Here is a 6,225-nt window from a genome sequence, read left to right on the forward strand (position 1 = left end):
CCACAATCGGGCATCTTAGAGACACCACATAAAGGGCTTTAAAAGAAATGCCACAGTCGGGCGTCTTAGCGACACCACATAAAGGGCTTTAAAAGAAATGCCACAGTCGGGCATCTTAGCGACACCACATAAAGGGCTTTAAAAGAAATGCCACAGTCGGGCGTCTTAGCGACACCACATAAAGGGCTTATAAAATAAATAAATAACAAGAAATGCCACAGTCGGGCGTCTCAGCGACACCACACAAAGGGCTTATAAAACAAATAATCACAATGAACATCCAGGAGGTAGAACCGTCCCAGGGATACTTGATGATATAATGGGTTAGTCCATAATAATAATAATCATAATCTTCACAAGTCACAAGTCACAGTCCAAGTTCTGGTTTAACAATCTCTCCTCCGAAGACCGACACTAAGACCAACCCTTGACCCATCCCAGACTGTAATCCTTAACCATGGACACGGTTATTCGAATAGGTTTAATCTCTGCAGAGGGTGTACTCTTTACCCACGAGTAACGGATTCCTTTAGTCCATCGGGACTAATTCCGTCTACGGCCTTTTAGTTGAAAACACGCCTAACTTGCACACACCAGCTTAACTCATCGGTGTCTGGAATCACCCACGACACTTGTTAAGCAAAACTCTAAGTGGGGAGGCTACAACCTCGCGTAGCATGGGATCAAATTTGTATCGCGCGCTCTAAGGGGTGGCCTCCCCTCTCGGTCCCAACCGGAAACACCCATGCCCCCGGACCAGGTGGCCTGCCTACCGGCTACAACCGGTATCTTCCACCATGGCCTCTCTGTACGGTGTGTGCTTGAAAGGGGTTGACGACTTACTGAACCGTACCCTACCTGCGGCAGGGACAAGTGGTAGTACGAGGCAAGTATGGGGGTTACTGGAACAAGACTCGGTCTACGGTCGACTCAGGAGGTTTATAAATTCCCTGCATGACATGTATATCAAATACATTTCAACCGACGAAATCACCACCCATTATACCTTACTATGCCATACCGAACATAACCGTCCCGACGGGGATCGGCGACAAGCTCACTTCTACCCAAGGCAGAGGCTTTCCCGGATTCCTTTCCGGCATGCATGCAAGGCACATGAGGATGATTACCATCACAAGTATATTCATTTCCAACAGCAAGGAAATCACTAATATGCCTTCATGCAAATGTTCACATCGCCACATAAAATAACAAGTTCTCCGAAATGAGATGGTGTTATAAACGAGTCAACTAACACACCAAAAATATTATGCCAGGCTTCAGAATGCTCGCCTTCATGGTGTGGAAGGGCAGGGTGCACTCCAAATCAAAAACAGTACAAAAAGGTTGTTTGGAAAATTTTCAAATAAATCTTAAAATAAACTAGACAAAATTTGAGAGATGTAGGAAAAAGAATCAATTCATTTGGAGTTATATTCAAAGAGTTATAGATAGTCAAAGTTCTGGTCACATCTGTTATTTAAAATTAAAACAGAAAAAGAAAAACGTTTCGAATATACGTACACGTCGAAAGCATATTTTGGTTATACGCTTCCACTTACTCCAGCGTGGACGGCACGCGAGTCACTGACAGTGGGCCTGCCAGTCCCACTGGTCAGGTTTGACTGGTCTATCCCTCCCTCCTCTTCCTCTGCCCGAACGGAGGCGAGGCAACGGCGATCGTCGCCGGTGAACGGCGGCTCCCCGCGGGTTCCAGAGGGTCTGGATGGATCCGCGAGACCGAGGCGGTCCTTCCGGTGGTCGTTGGGTAGACGGGGGTGGAAAGAGTCGTCGGTGGTGAGCTTCGCGGCGGAGGGGGCTTCGGGAGCAGAGTGGTTTTGGGGCTACGGTGGTTCCCGATCAAAATCGAGTAGGGGGATGGGTTCACGGGAGGAAGAGAAGGTTCCTGGTGAAGAGAACGGTGAGGGGGAGGCCCTGGTGGTGCCAGAATGGCCGGGGCAGTGGCGGCGGCTGCGGTTGCCGGAGATGGGGAAGGAGACCTCCCCGGGTCGATTGGCTGCAAAAGGGGGTCCTAGGGAGATGGCTTGGGACTCCTGCGTGCAGATACGAGCTCGGGGCTCCTTAAATAGGCGAGTCGAGGCGGTTCCACGACGGCCGGGGATAAGTTCACCGGCGAACCGACGTTCTGTAGCTTGCAGGGAGACGTGGAGGCGACGAGAGCTAGTGGACACTCTTGTGGATGAGCTCGCGCTGTTCCAGGGGCTAGGTGGCGAGCGGGAGGGGCTCGGCGGCACCGACATAAGCAGGGGCTGTCGGGCAGCCGTGGCGGCTAGCTCCTGGCCTGCCGGGGACGTGGCGAGGGCTCTTGGCATGTTGTGCTGAGAAGGGAGCGAGTGGCATGGCTCTGCAGAGCGGGCCAAAACCAGGGGGCCAGCGTGTCGGCTCGGGCGCGGATCGTGTAATACGCGCGCTCTGGGCGCGTCCAGTGCATGCACGGAAGGTGTTCGATACAATGTCGTGGCATGCTACAGGTCACAGGTGAGGCTGGCACTTAGCAGACCTAGGTTAGGAGTAACTGGGAGTCTAGTGGACATGTTAGTTTGATCAGAGGTGCAAGGTCACAGTGTAATGACAAATGTCATGACAAAAATGTTTATGCACTCATGGTGTTTGATAAAATGCCACAGGCACCTAAGCTGTTCTTGGAGTGGCCAAAATCTCCAGATCAGTGTCTCTTTAGATGAAAGAGAGAGTGGTTAGGTCATTTGGACAAAAGGAGAAACTTGCTAGTGTAAGTTTTACAAAACTTCAATTCTGGACAGGAGATAAATGGCATCATTTCATGAACCAAAAATGATCCAATGGGTGCATGCTCCTGGACTTAGGGGTTTTGTAGGGCTGTCTACAAGTAGGAGAAGGCACAAGGTTACTAGAGCAAAAATAAATAGGGTTGTAGTAGAAATCACAAGGCTGGACCAGAATGAAAATGAGGTTGATTCACTCAAAATTTTCAAATAACATCACTGGGTTTTTGCATAAAGTTGAATCATATGCTACTACCAACATCCCATAATTTTGGTGGAGGCCAGAAAGAAATATTTAAATGGGACTGTAGTGCAAAATTGCACTCTGGACCAGAGAAGAAAAATTGATGCAGAGCTCAAAATATTACGTGAATAAAAGATATTTTTGTATAAAAGTGATTTAAAAACATCACATGACATCTCCAAATTTTGGTTGGAATTTTAAGTGAATTTAACAAATGGTTGTAGTTCAATTATGGTCATGTAACCTTGAAAACCAATTTTTCAAGGAAATAAAGATCAAGCAAATTAATTATGTAATTAGTTATACTGATAAAAGAAAAGTATTTCTTGAGAGGTTAAACAAGTCCAATAACATATTTGAAAGGTTTTCACTTTAGGGAACAACTCAATGATAATGAGAAAGGAAATGTTTCAAAAAAAATCAAAAGGGAGTCCAAAAAAAATCAAAGTTTTAATTCCTGGCATAAAAATTTATTTAATAAAAAAGGCCAAAATTTTGGGGTGTCACAATTGGGCGCAGAAGCCAAGAAGTGCAACATTTATGGGGAACCAGACACTACTCAAAAGATATCCAGAATTTGGAGAAGAACCCGCCTTGCAATGCCAAAGACAAATCTGCGTGCCGGACTCATCATCATTGAAGGCCGGTTCGGGGGCGGAGTCCTGGATTAGGGGGTCTCCGGACAGCTGAACTATATCCTTTGCTGGACTGTTGGATTATGAAGATACAAGATTGAAGACTTTATCCCGTGTCCGAATGGGACTTCCCTTGGCGTGGAAGGCAAGCTTGGCAATACGAATATGTAGATCTCCTCCCTTGTAACCAACTCTGTGTAACCCTAGCCCCCTCCGGTGTCTATATAAACCGGAGGGTTTAGTCCGTAGGTCAACAACAGTCATACCATAGGCTAGCTTCTAGGGTTTAGCCTCTACGATCTCGCGGTAGATCAACTCTTGTAATACTCATATCATCAGGATCAATCAAGCAGGACGTAGGGTATTACCTCCATCAAGATGGCCCGAACCTAGGTAAACATCGTGTCCCCCGCCTCCTGTTACCATCCGCCTTAGACGCACAGTTCAGAACCCCCTACCTGAGATCCGCCGGTTTTGACACCGACATTCAAGCAGGACGTAGGGTATTACCTCCATCAAGAGGGCCCGAACATGGTTGATATTTACTCCCGAACCTGGGTAAAACGGCAAGGTTCTGTGAGGTAATACCCTACGTCCTGCTTGAATGTCGGTGTCAAAACCGGCGTATCTCGGGTAGGGGGTCCCGAACTGTGCGTCTAAGGCGGATGGTAACAGGAAGTAGGGGACACGATGTTTTACCCAGGTTCGGGCCCTCTTGATGGAGGTAATACCCTACGTCCTGCTTGATTGTTCTTGATGATATGAGTATTACAAGAGTTGATCTACCACGAGATCGTAGAGGCTAAACCCTAGAAGCTAGCCTATGGTATGATTGTCTATTGTCCTACGGACTAAACCCCCCGGTTTATATAGACACCGGAGGGGGCTAGGTTTACACAAGGTCGGTTACAAGGGAGGAGATTTACATATCTGTATTGCCTAGCTTGCCTTCCACGCCAAGTAGAGTCCCATCCGGACACGGGACGAAGTCTTCAATCTTGTATCTTCATAGTCCAACATTCCGGCCAAAGGATATAGTCCAACTGTCAGGAGACCCCCTAATCCAGGACTCCCGCAGTAGCCCCTGAACCAGGCTTCAATGACGAGAGTCCGGCGTGCAGTATTGTCTTCGGCATTGCAAGGCGGGTTCTTCCTCTGAATACTCCATAGAAAATTTTGAACTCAAGGATAGTGTCCGGCTCTGCAAAACAAGTTCCACACCCCACTGTAGAGAGAATAATATTTCCATAAATCTAATTTGTTGTCATGTTTTGACAGCACGACATCACGTCATGGCCCGGTCTTTATCTGAACCGTTTTTTCTCAAGCAGCGTTGCGCATATTGTGAGGCGGTTTTTCTGACACATCTCGTCAAAGCAGAGATCGTGTCCCCCTTATTACGGGATTCTCATCAATACGGACGTGGGTAATCCAGTCGTGCCTGTTGGTATGACTCCTAGATCTTAGGTAATTCCCAAACGGCCACAAGGAGGACACTTGATATTCACCTCTTTTATAAAGAGGGCGAGGCCTGTCCTTCTTTCCCTCTCGTTCTCAATCGAATCCTTCCCCCGCCTCAAGTTCTAACACCCAAAGCTCAGGTCAGGCGCTTCGGACCTTCAACTATGTCTGGATCCAACCTTCAAGGTCGGTGGATGCCTTCCTCTGTCACAGAGGAGGACATCAAGAGGCTGAGAGAGGCCAGATATCTGACCGCCGAAATTTCGCATAGGCTGCCTGCCCGAGGGTAGGTCATCCCTACTCCCGAACCCACCGAGAGTGTCGTGTTCATCTCCCACTTCCTCCGAGGACTAGGCCTCGCTCTGGATCCCTTTGTTAGGGGTCTTATGTTCTATTATGGGCTGGATTTCCATGATCTGGCCCCGGATTCCCTTCTTCACATCTCGTGATTTATTTTCATATGTGAGGCCTTCCTCCGCATTACCCCTCACTTCGGCCAGTGGCTCAAGACCTTCGATGTGAAGCCGAAGATGATCGAGGGGCGGCACGCAGAGTGCTGAGGTGCCTTAATAAGCAAAATCGCTCATGCTCCATGGCCAGAGGGTTCCTTCCCAGAGGTGTCCATATTGTGGCAGCGGGAGTGCTTTTACATCACAGCTTCCCGAAGTGCCAAGTGGGTAGCCGCCCCCGCATTTCGCTCGGGCCCCCCATCACAACAGATGTCATGGATCAGCAGGGGGCTAAGCTGGGGTCCAGCAAAGGACGTGCCAATATTGCAGAGTCGTATCCGAGATCTCTTTGAGAGAGATTTCAGTCTGGTTATGGTGTTGCAAGTTGTGCTAGTTCATCGAGTCCAGCCTTGCAAACGTCGGCCCCTCTGTATGTGGGAATTCAACCTGGAAGGGCCGCGAGCTATTCAGCATTTCCTTGGCATGACGCTCGAAGAGATGTACAAATCGTTCTTTGGACCCCAAATAGAGTGTCCGGACACCACCGAGGATGTGGGTTTGAGCTGCAACCGCCCTCTTACCCATGTATGTGATCCCATGGCCGAACTCGATGTCCTTTTGTTTATCATAGCATCATTCTAAAGAGTCGCTCTTTCACCAGGACTGGATAT

Source organism: Triticum dicoccoides, chromosome 7A (genome assembly GCF_002162155.2).
Source record: "Triticum dicoccoides isolate Atlit2015 ecotype Zavitan chromosome 7A, WEW_v2.0, whole genome shotgun sequence".
Taxonomy (NCBI): Eukaryota; Viridiplantae; Streptophyta; class Magnoliopsida; order Poales; family Poaceae; genus Triticum; species Triticum dicoccoides.